At 36.4% G+C, this 14,921-nt stretch overlaps 1 protein-coding gene across 5 annotated transcripts in view; it reads right to left on the bottom strand.

Moving 5' to 3' along the window:
* The window catches only part of HDAC9 (histone deacetylase 9), an 847,690-nt gene that overhangs the window by 352,390 nt on the left and 480,379 nt on the right, over nucleotides 1-14,921 (bottom strand). The window lies entirely within an intron of this gene.

Here is a 14,921-nt window from a genome sequence, read left to right as displayed (position 1 = left end):
GAAAAGGAGTTAAAACATTAGTTTTGTATTTATTTTATCTAACAGAATTGAATTGTTAGCAGGAAACTTAATCACTAAATATGTTTGGGTCAGAGTAAGATTTATTATCCTTCTGTGTCAGCCCTTCTAATTTTCTCAAGGGTGAAACTCAATAACCACAAAAACAGTGCCCTAATGTGATTTCAGGGACTCTGGCCTGACTTCTGGTAGTAAGAAGACACCTCAGTAGCGTATAATTTATGTCTCATTCTGACCACTTTAAATAAAACTTTCTGTACATTGAGGATACAATGAATTAGAAAGGAAGGGTGGCCAAGTGTTAGAGTTAAAAAGTTATGAGTTAGGTTATATGTTCTGAAATACAAATGCACATTATTCATATATATGTTGTTATTTCTTCGGTTAAACTATTTAAAATAGTGATACTTTATAATTAGTCATGATTTATTGTGTTTTTAAGTAATGATCTTTTAGAAAAATGGAAACATCGGATTGAATTTCTGTATAGTAGAAATCAATGATGATGATGGTGGTGGTGGTGGTGGTGGTGGTGATGATGATGATGGAAAAGACATTTCTGATGTTAGCTAACTTTTATATTGATTTCTACATTATATATTTTATATAAAATTTATATAGTGATTCCTATGTTCCACTGATTTATATTGTGATAGCTAACATTTATATAATGACTTCTGATTATAGCTAAATTTTATATAATGATTGATTTCTATGACAAACTGCTCTAAGCACTTTGTCAATATTAACTTGTTTAAGCATAAAAAAATCCATATGGCATAGACTCTACTTATACCTTGATTATATATCAGTGTGAAAACAAAACACAGAGAGAGGGTAAGTAACTTGCCCAAGGTCATAGATAAACTGGGGTGAAGCCGGAAGCTGTAACAGGTAGTCTAGCTCAAGTCCAGTCTTCTAACTACCGATAATACTGCTCCTCCACCTTAAGTCCGAATACCATAAAAAATATAAAAACTGCTTTTCCAAAGTATTGTTAATCATCTGTACCAGACACAATGTTATAATTTAGCCAGATTTTTTGATCTGTGAGAATGCTTTCTTTGAAGGAATTTTGTATTGTACCGACTACAAATAGTATCACAGGTGGAACTTAAAAGTTTATTTATCTCTTTATTTATTTTGCTTTTAGACTTTAAATATTTCTACTTAAGTTTTTATCTTTGTTCTCTCCCTCCCCTCAATGCTCTCCTCTGACCTGCACCACTTCTCTGCAGCTTCTCCTTGAACCGAGAGCCCACGTACTCTAGGTTTTCTTGGGAACTGGCTAAGTGAAATAAGAATTTGAAAGAAATATTCAGTTGCAAAAAAATAAAACAAGTTAAATTTTTTGTGTGCTCTACAACTGATTTTGTGCCTGAAAATATTGAAAAAAGTAAAAAATGGGGTCCTGAAAATATTGTACAAGTAGAAAATGGGGAGAGGGAAGAAATGAGGATCGAGAACAAAAAGCTCAATGACTGCACCCCTAAAATTTATCACTTTCTGGGCCTCCCACACTGTATTAATTTACGTAGACTTTTTCTTTAAATATTTATTTTAAAATTCCCCTAATCACACCAATTTTGCCTCTGAAAAGCTATAACCAATAAATAGGAATCCCTAACTAAATGGATATGTAGAACAAATATCAGATTCTGAGACTTGGATTTAGGCATGATTTTATGATGCACCCTACATGGATTAAACTATAGGTTATCTGTCCAGAGGGAGTAAATCAATTGATTAACCACTTCAAAAGGTGGAGCAGAAAAGGCATTGTGTTTTCAGTGGAAACACGTGGAGTTGAGTCCACATGACACCACTTTCCAGCTGTGGGGCTGTCAGTGAGATTCCAGTGCTTTCTGAGCCCGACTCTTCATTGTGAAACACAGAAGTCTAACTAACACTTTCCTTATTTCACAGGGCTGTGACCATCTGATTGGATACCTGGGCTCATGGAGGCTGAATTCTAGGGTTGCATCAGTCTAGTCCTTTGCTGGTGGAATTCAATTCTTTCACTGGTGCTCAATTTACTGGTAGGACTGGCTAGTGATCCAAAGATGGAGGAGGAGGGAGGGGCCCGGATGTCCTGTGCTCTCTCCTCTACAAGTGCTACATCAGCTTTGTCTCCTCTGCATTCATCCCCTCTGGAAGCCTCTGATCCCTGGCTCCACCTTGCCCAGCACTCCAGGAATATTGTTTCCTCTCCTTGCTTCTTCAATCCCAGGGGAGGGAATTATTGCTATTATTGCTTCCTGTTATTGCTATTTTCTGCGTGCCGCAACATCCCTAAGCATCGTAAGCCTATGATCCATACTGTGTAGGTTCTGTTTCCTGCCAAGACTCTGATTAACACAGTCTTACATATTTTGCAAAGTTTTGATAGAATCAAATGAAATACCATCTAGTAGAAGATAAACTAGTCAATCAGAGAAGATTTTTGACACCAAGGGACATTGCTAGTATGGGGAGTTGCTCCTGGAATCTAGTGGACAGAGGCCAGGAATCTTTCTAAATACCCCACAATGCACAGGGTAGCCCTCATGACAAAGAGTTATCCAGAGCCAAATGTCAGTATTGCCAAGTGTGAGAAATCCTGGGGTAAGCAATCATTACATGGCAGATGTTAACAATTGTCCTTCCCAGGGATGATCAAATGAGATGATATCTGTTAGAGACTGAGATTCTCAAAGAGGAAGCAGAGCACAGTAAGGGAAGAAAGTGAAGATGATCAGAAATCAGGAGTGCCATAGGTAGCTTGAAAATACAAAATATTTCAATACATTTTATACTTAGAAATTTACTTTAAAATATCTGTAAAACTACTTATTTCTAAAGAAAGCAAAGTCAACTCCTATTGGTTATGGAGCTATACAGAAAGATGGAATTTCTCAATTTGAAATGATAATATTTGAGGCATTGTGATTTTTTTCTATCAGTTTAGGATAAGGATTTTTTAATACTAGGAGTGATTGATATTCCATAAAGTGCAACATAAATTAATTTTCTTAAAATAGACTGTATGCAATTTTTCTAAGTAAAGGTCCATATCCATTGGTTTTAGCAAACATGTTTGCCTATATTTCAATACTGGTTTTGAGTCACAGTAGATATCAGTTTGCCAGTGGTGAGGGCAAAGTCTGGGATGATAGATAACCATCATTTAGTCCTTGCAATGCTTTATAAACTCAGTCCTAACATTTCAGAAGCCCGCCCACCAAAGCTCAGCATGATATACACCCAAGCAGAAGAATTAATGGCCTATTGTGCTGACTCAGTTTGCAGTTAAAGTTAATTCCATTTTTCTTAATGCTCTGGTCTCCCTAAAGTCTGAAGATTTCCATTCCAGTGACTTACTAATGGAATGCAAATCCTCCAGAGCCCCGAAAGAGATCAGTAACTGGGGAGACATTCTGCTTGTATTTGAACGTATTTCATGCCTAGTTGCACTAATTGCATTTCTATTTTTACTCCACACCCATCACTCTCTGCATCTCAATTAATCACAGAAACAGAAGCAAAGCTTTTTAGTGTGTGTGCCCATCTAAATGCATTTGTCTGCTGAGATGGAAACCTTGCATGAAAAATTGATTATCATTATTTAAGTAAAACAATCAATATTAAAATAAAGAGGACAGAACAAAAAATGTTTTCTCTTTTTACTTAAAAGAAAAAAAAAATAAGTGAACAAAAGGAAACAGAAGAAATGCTTCCATTTCATAAAGTAAACTTATTTCAAATCTTTCTTCTCATACGGATTTCCATGGTAGAGAATGACCTTCGGTGTGACGTTATGAGAACAAACAATAGCAAATAATTAGTAAAGTTAAGTAGCAGAATCACAGCTTAAAAAATCTGGATTCCAAGGCACAGTAAAGTGACAAGACCCAGACTTTTCATTTCCCTGAGATGGAGTGTGTGTGTTTCGTTTTCACACATGTGCACACACATACAGACATGGATACTATCTTTTGTAGAAGCAAGGAGGTCTCTCAAACAAACAGGCCAGACTCAGATTTCAAGGCTAACTTTTCCATGTACTATAAGTGCAACCCTGGGTGAGTTGCTTATCTCCATGAGTCATTTTATCATCTATTACAGAGCAGTAACAATGCCTACCAAGCATTGTGGTGGAAGATTAGAGGGGTGGAACAAAGTTATTAACTCAACTGTCTGTCAAAAGGTAAGTTGTTCAATAGATAGAAGTTGAATAGATGAATGCTTAATGCAGTCCACATATAAGATCAGGGAGCTTATATTAAAATAAAACAAAACAACTAAAATGCAAAGATAAGTAGAGGGACTGAAGACTACAACTGACAACTGGTCTATTCCCTTTGCCGAGTGCAATGTTACCTATAATGACAGCAACAACTATAACAATAATCCTTTTCTGATCTTTTACTCAGAATATGTTAAACACTTTTTGGTTAATAATTGACTTTACTTATTTTCATCACTTTTTTTAACTTGCCTGTTTATAATTTCCACAGTATTTTGTTCTATGTTGTAAATACATTACCATCTACTAAGAATGATTGCTGTGTTTATTTAGTCTCTGTTCACTTTTCATCCTAAATTATGAATATTCCTTACACCAACAACTTAGACAAAAATTTAATACCACATATCATGGTAGATAGAAGTTCTTTGTGCTCACTGGATATGATCATAAGGAGAATAGGAGGCATAGGTAAAGCTCTGGGTGGGCATCTTCCCTCAGTGTGCCTGGATGCCTCACCTCATGAGCCAGTGCAGGGGCTTCCAGAGCCCAAAGGCACATGTCAAGCCACTCAGTTTCCTCATGCAAGAGCAGTCCTCTCTGCTGAACCCCCTTTCCTTCTCCTCACCATGTTTTCCCAGAATGCCTGATGCTCATCTGGCTTTATCAGCTTTCAGAAAAAGTCTCATGAGTGAATGAATGAATGCACAAATATTACTCAATGCTTTCTTTAAAAAACGAGGGCAAATGGAGGAGGAAATAGCTATTTCCTTTGAATTTTTATGACATTTAAGTTAAAAATTACCATTTTTATCAGTTAAGATGCTTTAATCAAACACTGTGATTCTGGACAGAAAGAAATTAAAATTATAATGTGTGATGAAATATTTCATCACTACAGTTAAGATTAAAATGATCAATTTAGTTGGTTCCATTGTTTAATTAAATTTAATTAAGAGCCTTGAATAACAATTTTGAGAGCCAAGTCTACAAGTTCCATGAAGACTGGGTAATGAAGACATGTGTGTGAACATGTCTAGTTATGTTTCCATTGTTTATTTAGCATTTATACAGGGCCTATTAGATAAAAATAAACCCATTAGTTACTGAATCAATGATCGAGAAAAGGCTGGTATTACAGGAATGAATAATACTCTGTGATTAATGCCATGTGATAGGCGTAAGCAGAGTGTTGTGGTTGTAGGATAGAGATATTGGCCTTGAGAGGAAATCCTGGGCGCCCAGTGAGATCCTGGCCCACAGAGGTGGGAGGGAAGCACAGTTCTATGTACTTCGCCCAGAGGAAGGTACTGGCAAATTCAAGGAATAAAGATTAAATATGCTAGCGGGGTATGGAAGGGATACTGAATGCAGGTTAAGGCTTCAAAGATATATATGAAGCAAAAATTAGCTAAGTTATGCAATACTAACAGACGCTATTCAATCTGTACCTTCAAACTTCCGCTCTCTTCTGGCTTTCTTTTCAGCATGTATGTATGCTCAGATCTTTCCCATTCAAGTAAAAATAAGCCCTCCTGAGATACAGATATTATTGGCTATTGTCTACATATTTACTTTAGTTCACAGTCAAGTTTTGTATTATTTTTACATAGACTTACACTTCCTATCACCACTTCTAAACCTCAAACTACTGCAGTATGGTTTCAACCCTCACTGTTTCACTGAAATTACCACACATAGTGCTCAGAGCAATAAATGTAGTAACTGATTTTATGTCTATTCTCAGTACTTACCAACTACAGAGACTCATGGTGGGTCTCAATAAACAGTTGTTGAGTGAATAAATTCATGCTTGCATGTGTCCATGCATGAAAGAAAACTTACATTAAAAGGCTGGTTTGAAAATGTTGAGAAGAGAACTGGCCAAACTTCAAATTGTCTTATTTCTAACTAAGAGTTTCATGATGTTGAATGTACTACAAGAGGTCTTCTATAGCAGATGTGGAATGGAGAAGGAATGTTCCTTTTATGGAATGCAGAAACATTACTATGTTTGGGAGTCCAGGAAATCCATATCCCATAAAGTCTAGAATACAATCATTTGTTAATTCCTATATATGCTTTACTTTTTCAAATGTGAATTTGGAAGATCTACATTTTGAAAATATACAAAATTTAGAATGATCATTAAAACAAACAGATTAGGAGCAAGTTTTAATTTTCTTCAATTCAGTTTATGAAAATTTTTTAGCCTGAAGCCTACGGGTTTATAATACAGTCTTACTGCTGAGCTAGTATTTCACAACTTAAATAACACGCTACTTTTGGGGAAGTCTGACTTTATAAATACGCTTTTATTTTTTCTTATAATAATCCTGTTTAGTTCTAAAAATCTATACTGACAAATAAAAATTCAGAATTACTCAATCCTATTCATCTTTTCAGTAATGAACTAACTCCTGTCTATGCATGGAAATAAAAGGGCACAGTGTGTTTTATAGTTTTATATTTATCCTCTATTAGGTGTATCTTTTATAGACTCTTTTAAATAGAAATGTCATGAGTAGTATTATTTGTGGGTGCAACTCTTTTTAACACAGTTTCTACCCAGACACTTCAGGGCTACATGTATAAAAAGAGGTGTGAACTGATTTCACTAGCTGTTGTGGACCATCTTAGTGGGTGAGATCTGCCTGGGGCAGCCCAGTCAGTATTTGATAGAAACAACTGCTGGGACAGCACACACGTTCTCATTCAGAAAATTAATACCTATCTCCTGATAACTCCCTGGGACTCAGCATAAATTTAACTTTTATTGTACTTACTTGTGCTCTCAGCTTGTGCACCTGGTTACCTTCATAAGAGTCTGGATTTGTTTTCCAGTTTAGACTCTGCTGCTAATTTTGTGTTTTGGGTGAAGTATTACTCAATGTTTCTGTGCCGTAATTCTCTTGCCTGCAAATGTGGAGAGTAATATCTTTTCTCTGACTTTAAAGAGTTCAGGCTGATGTAAAAGGCAATATTTTTGCCTCTGGATTTATGAAGGTCACCTCAGAACCCTTCTCCATATAGACCTTTAGCCAAACATCCTCGATTTAGCTCCATTTCTTTGGAGGATTGTCTGAATAAGTAAAACTCAAATAAAATGATAAAGGGGTAGAAAATCAAAGTACCCTGTAGAAAACATCATCCTAATTAAATCTCTAAGGTAGACAGAATAATGCCTCCTCCCTAAAGATAGCTACGTCCTACTCCCCAGAATTTGTGACTATTACTTTACATGGTAAAAAGGGAATTAAGGTTGCAGATAGATTTAAGGTTGAAAACCAACTGTTTTAAAGTTAAAGAAATTATCCTGGGTTATCTAGGTTGGCCCGATATAATCACATGATCCTTTAAAAATACAGAAGAGAGTAGCATAAGAGGGTTAGAATGACGCAGTGTGATAAAGACTCAACTAGTCATTGCTGGTGTTGAGGATGGAAGGGTCCACATGACAGAGAATGTGGGCAGCCCCTGTTCCTGGAAAAGCCAGGAAATGGAATTTCCCCTAGAGCCCCCAGAAAGGAACATAATCCTGCTGACACCTTTATTCTAGCCCCGTGAGACTCATTTTGGGCTTCTGACCTCCAGATAATAAATGTGTTATTTTAAGCAACTAAGTTTGTCCTAATTTATTACAGAAGCCATAGAAACAGTCTAATGAATTCCAAGGTTGGCATTGCATTGAAAATCTGAATATTCTAATGAGATCAGGTTTTACTGTGTTATATTTTTGTTGTATTATTTTTAGGTAAGAAAGTAGAATATTGAAGAAAACTATTAATGATATATACCCATCAATTAGCAAAAATACCAGGATGATACTTTACCTAAAATTAGTATTTACCACTTTATCATATAAAAAATATATATATATATAAAAGTCTAAGTGACCGGATGACTGGCCGGTAGCTATGACACGCACTGACCACCAGTGAGCAGACGCACTATGCAGGAGCTGCCCCCTGGTGGTTAGTGCACTCTACAGCCAACCTCCTGCAGTCCCTCCCCCTGGCCAACTGGCCCCAATTGACCCAGATCGGGACTGGGTGAGACAGCCTGGATTGGCCCTGATCACTGGCCAGGCCAAGGGACCCCACCCTTGCGTGAATTCATGCACTGGGCCTCTACTTTTCTACAAATGACAAAGGTTTTGGTAATATATTTGCTTATTTGTAAAAACGATCCAAAGGAGAGAAAAAAATATAGCTTTTTTACTTTTACTTTTTTCAGCTAAAGTTCCATAAGGGTGTAAGTTAAGGATCATTTATTTTAACCCTAAAATGCTGAGAGTACTTTGTATATATTAAATAGCCACAATAAGCAAGCAATATCCAAAACTCACTCAAGTGGGACCATGTTACTGTTTTTAAAAACAGATTCCACTTGAGATATTAAATTATTAAGCCAAATAACTATGAAAAGGCCTGTCTCTAAGAACAATTTCCCTTTCTAGTGCAATGTAAGTAAAAAGAGGGGGTGAAAATTTAAACCTCTAATTAGCCACTTTCAAAATGTAGTTAATTAAAATATTTTTGCTTTTACATGGGATCCTTATGGTATCAGATGCAACCCCAGTGTCCTACAACTTAATCAGCTAAATAGAAAATGTAACCTCCCATCTGGTAAATCAATTGTTGTGCCCCACCATAACTCAACTAGACACTGAGGAAAACCATTGAAATGCTATTTCCTTTTCGTTAGAAGAGAATTATGTACAATTTCAGCATGCTTTGCATTTCTAAAAGTTAAAGTCAACAGGGAGGTATCACTCTCCTTTACATGAGTTTCCCATGAGAAAATCAACGGCAAAATATAAAGCCTTTGCTGTTATTCATGAAACACTCCATAATACTAACTTGGCTTTAACCAGAACATATTATTTGGCAGCTAAAACCTTTAATCAGAGTTGTGGTTTGAACAGGTTTTCACTGAATTTATGTTCCATAGGATCTCAAAGAACAGCAGTGTTTTTCTAACCAGTTTATTCTATTTCAGGTGGTTTAAATGTTGTACTTGAGCTAAGAGTGGAAAAAAAGAGAATGCTACTCTGATTCTCATTTTGTTCGTTTTAATTATGATTTAACATTTCTAAACAAGGAGTAAGAGCAGTTAGGTAAAAAGAATGAGATACTCCTATCAACAAATACTGACTGAGCACTTGTTCCGTGCAAGGCTAGACACTAGGTATTATGGAAGAAAAACACATCTAAAATGATGATTCCGACTTTAAAAAAGAGAAAGAGCTGGTGGGGACTCCGCCCAAACACCCAGGGTGGCAAGTGGTGTCCCTCAGCCCTTCCCCCCAGCATAACTGACCTCACTGTGAATGAGTGACTCAGGGTTGGTACAGGACCCAGCTGTTTCAGAGAGTTAGTCCTGGGAATTGCTCAGAGCTGTACTAGGGGGAAAGAGCTTGCTTATTTTTGCGGTTCTTGTTAAGCTGTTAAGGGGTAAGCCTAGGGCTGTACTGGGTTATCCTAGTTATCATTTGAAGGGAACATTACTACATGTAAAGTCCAGCAAAACCAGGTCAGGAACTTATATTTCTAATAACAACATGTGAACATATTGAACTAGCATCGTTTAAGCATCTGGACACTCAAAAGATGCAGTTAAATGAACCCTCCAAATCCCCCCCGCCAACACACACACCTTTTTGAAACTAAGCTAATTTATACTATTGGATGCTTGTTACTTAAGAATTAAGAGTCCTGAAAAATCTTAATTCTGCTCAGGCATTGTCTTTTCTTTGGGTTATGTGATGTAGAATGGGTCTAAGGCTAGCTCAGAGGGAAGAGTTTACTGTGACTGATTAGTGACGTGTGCCTTGGGGACTGCAGGTATTTTGTGACACGTCAGCCACATATGTGCCTTCCTAGGTCTATCACTGTGTGGTCTATATGATAGTTTCTAGCTAGCAACATGTGGATATATAAATTTCAATTAACTAAAATTTGTCAACAAAAAATTATCTCCTCAGACCCAACAGCCACATTTTGTGTTCAATTTCAAGTGACTACATCAGCCCTGGCCGGGTTTGAGTATCATCTCACACACCAGAAGGTTACAGGTTCAATCCCTGATCAGGGTACACACCTAGGTTGTGGGTTTGAAAACTGGTCTGTGTGCGTCAGGGAGGCAACTGATTTGTGTTTCTCTCTCACATCAATGTTTCTCTCTCTTCTTCTTCCTCTCTCTCTAAAATCAATGAACATATCCTCAGTAAGGATTAAATAATAAATAAAGTGCCTAAATCTGTCTAGTGCAGCCGTGGGCAAACTACGGCCCGCGGGCCGGATTCGGCCCGTTTGAAATGAATAAAACTAAAAAAAAAAGACCGTACCCTTTTATGTAATGATGTTTACTTTGAATTTATATTAGTTCACACAAACACTCCATCCATGCTTTTTTTCCGGCCCTCCCGTCCAGTTTAAGAACCCATTGTGGCCCTCGAGTCAAAAAGTTTGCCCACCCCTGGTCTAGTGGCTACTGAATTGGACAGGGTAGATACAGATCTTTTCATCATTACAGAAAATTCTTCTGGGCAGTTTAGTCTATGCTATCCTCAAAGAACCCCCTCTATACAACTGTAGTGGGCTAATAAATTCTCTTTGAAAAATTGTTGTGTTATCAATTTTAAAATCTATATATATAAAGCCTAAGCGACCATTATGACCAGTTGCTATGATGTGCACTGACCACCAGGGGGCAGATGCTCAATGCAGGAGCTGTCCCCTGGTAGTCAGTGCGCTCCCACAGCCAACCTCTGGTGGTCCCTCCCCCTGGTCAGCTGGCCCCGATCGGTCCCAATTGCTGGCCAGGCCGAGGGACCCACCTGTGCACGAATTTGTGCACTGGGCCTCTAGTAATGTAATATAATCAAAATAGATAATTCCAATTAAATATACTGGATTTTTTTAGTTAAATATATAACTTAAAAAATAATATCTCAGTGTCTTCTCTTATATGCATTCTTCAGGTGGTTTAAATCTTTGCTTTCACTCAAGATGTTTATAACCTAGAAAAGTGAAATAGTAGCTCCTCAAAAAGCAAGGTGGGTCAAGTGCTCAACTAAATTAACTTTCAATTCACCTTCTATTAACCTATACATGTGCCTCACTATCGCCAACTGTGAGTTCCTTAAGGGCAAAAACCCTTTTTACTCATATTTATGTCTTTAATACCTACTAATAAGCCCTAAACAATGTGTAATTTGTTAGATGAGAAATAAATATGTTCAGTGGTTGAACATCGACCTATCAACCAGGAGGTCTGGGTTCAATTCCCAAGCACATGCCTGGGTTGCAGGCTTGATCGGAAGTGTGGGGCATGCAGGAGGCAGCCAATCGATTCTCTCTCACTGATGTTTCTATCTCTCCTTCACCCTCCCTTCCTCTCTGAAATCAATAAAATTGTATTTTTAAAAACAGAGGGGAAAGAAATGAAGATGCTACAAAGTCTCAAAGACAGTTTTCTCATCCAATTGGGCAAAATAAGATAAAAACAACAGCATAAAATATGATATTTAATAATTTACATATGATTGCCAGCCTTTACTACAAAAATTACAGAAAAATGGGCATACAGAGAAGGAAAATGTGGGAATCAAAAGTCATAAAAAATGACTTTTGAATTGATCTCATGTATGAATGGGTGGTAAAGAATGGAAGAATCAGTATAAATATTGAAATAAAAAAAGTTTTCTAAAAGAAGAGATCATTAGAAATAAAGATAGCTCTGTACAGGTAAATTAAGACCATTTAATGAAAAAAATCTAGCATGCAGTATAAACTGTTATTATGTACTGCCTTAAATGTTAAGAAGGTTTCTGAGCAAACTGATAATGGTTTCTGCTAGACTTCTTTGCCAGAGGACACTTTCATTTCAAAGTAGCACAAAATTTAAAAGAAAATATAGCCACAAATATTTCATCATTTATTTTGTCATCTTTTAATTCATTTCATTATCTATGTCTAGCGATATATGTGCATATATTAGCGTGGGATATTTTTCCAGTGTTTAAAGTTATGTAATCGTGAATATTACAAAGGAGGAGTCATTTTTCAATCATTCTCATGATTATACAACAGATGGCTAAATGCTTTTAAGTCTTAATTATTGTTTTTGCCAATTTCTCATTCCAATCTTATCTAAAATGTCCTGCCTATTTCTAATTGAGTATTTTATGGGGAGTGAAAAATATGTCATTAGATTTTGCTGCAGTTAATTAAAATGAATTTTAGATATAATTCTACAAAAGCACCATCATTTATTTCTTACGTATACATTCTTCAAATCATTAACATTTTTCTATCTTACTCTTCTTCATAAAGCATGATGATATATTTGCTGTTAGCACAATCTTAGGAATCATTTGCTCCAAATATTTTAATTAATTGAGAAATCAAATATCCTAAATCATTAAATGCTGTATTCAAGGTCATATATTAGTGACAGGGTTAAGACCACAAATCTAGACTCTTTTTGCCACTTCAATTCTTTTACAATTTTACCATATGGCTACAACGAATACTTCCTACTACTAATGCCACACCTTTATTCTTAGTAACTCATACAGGCAATATGTACTGAGATTGTCCTATGTCAGGCACTGTGCTGGGTACTTGCATGCAGTAACTTCATTGCTTGCAGTAACTATGCAAGGGGAATATTTCCCTTACTTGACACTTGAAAAAACTGAGGCTCAAAGAAGTCCTGTAACTAGCTCATGATCACACAGCTCTAAGTGGTAACACTGTGGTGGAATTCTCGGCCAGATCTAACCCCACACCATGAGATTACACTCCATGCTTGTCTCCCTAGTCCAGTGATGGCGAACCTATGACACGCATGTCAGAGGTGACACATGAACTCATTTTTTTGGTTGATTTTTCTTTGTTAAATGGAATTTAAATATATAAAATAAATATCAAAAATATAAATCTTTGTTACTATGGTTGCAAATATCAAAAAATTTCTATATGTGACACGGCACCAGAGTTAAGTCAGGGTTTTTCAAAATGCTGACACGCCGAGCTCAAAAGGTTCGTCATCACTGCCCTAGTCTATATTAGCTTCTTCACACTAGTTTCCCCCACAAGCAAATAACTTGAGTTAGATTTTCAAAGTGTTTACATGGTTGATGAATTATCACACAACTCTCAATTAATACTTGCTCTTAGCTCCAACTAGTCATCAAACATATTGCATACACAATCTGTGAGACCAACGTATTTATTGAACTGCTAAAGCATCTTGTTCTTAATTCTAACCTAATCATAACTAACTTTTGAATAAAAAAAATTTGGGGGACATTATTTTTCTATTATGCTTTTTACAATTTTAACTATATTTTTATTGTTGACCCTATTACAGCTGTCCCCATCTCCCTGCCTCTTTGTACACCTGCACCCAGCCCCTGCCCCCACTTCCCTCCAGCTATCACCACACGTCCATGGGTTATGCATATATGTTCTTTGGCAAACCTTTTCATCCAGTCATCCCCACCTCCTTCCCCTCTGACAGCTGAAAAACACATATAAATTTGTGCTCTTTCTTTATCACAAGGAATCTTACTATTCTAAGCCATTTAATTCTTGGGTAAATACTATAGTAATTTATCAATTGTAACATGCACAATCACCTTGTATAGCAAAAACACTGCTAGTTAAACTATGAAATATTCACTAGACTTTCTCTGATTCCAGATATATTGTTTGAAAAATGAGCATCTTAACCAGGGGTGGGGTAGGTAGAAGAGGTTATAGGGGGGATAAATGGTGATGGGGAAGGAGACTTGAATTTGGGTGAACACACAATGCAATATACAGTATTATAGAACTGTACATCGAAATCCATATATCCCAATAAATTCAATTAAAAATAAAATAATAAAAGTAAATTTTAAAAATGAGTATCTTAAAATCAATGAGATATGGTAGTTTAAAGTTGACAGTATGCAATAACATATGGGAAAACTTAAGCTGGGAAATGAAAAATCTAAGAAAGAATCAAAAGGAAACAATTGAAATAAAAAGCACAGAAACAAGGAATGCCTTTGATGGGCTCATCAGTAGACTGGACATAACTGAGGAAAGAAGCAATGACCTTGAAGACAAGTGAGTAGAGATTTCCCAAGCTGAACGGCAAAGAAAAAATAACAGAATACCTCAGAACTCTTGGACAATTACAAAAGATGTAACATACGTCTGATGGGAATCTCAGCATAACAAGAATATAAAGGAGCAAGAGAATATCTGAATAATGGTTGGAATCTCAGGGAACATGAAGCAGTATAAACACCAAAATCAAAACCCCTACGCATATAGCATAGTCAACTACAGAAAACCAAAGATGAAGAGAATATGCTCAAAGAAACCAGAAGATAATATAGAAAGCAACTTGCCTACAGAGTAAGAAGGGTGAGAATTACATCAAATTTCTTGTCAGAAACCAGGCAAGCAAGAAGAGAATATAGTGAAGTGTTTAAAGAATTACAAGAAGAAAACCCAGCAACCTAGAATTCTGTATTCAGTGAAATAATCCTTTAAACAAGAAGTAGAAATAAAAGTTTTTGCAGATAAATAAAAACTAAGGAAATCTGCTGCCTATGGACTTGCTTTGCAAGAAATATTAAAATAAGTCCTTCGGCAAGGAAAAAACAAACAAAAAC

This window comes from Myotis nattereri (assembly GCF_964212035.1).
Source record: "Myotis nattereri genome assembly, chromosome: 11".
Taxonomy (NCBI): domain Eukaryota; kingdom Metazoa; phylum Chordata; class Mammalia; order Chiroptera; family Vespertilionidae; genus Myotis; species Myotis nattereri.
Note: the sequence above shows the minus strand (reverse complement) of the source record. Positions and strands in the feature narration are given on the sequence as shown.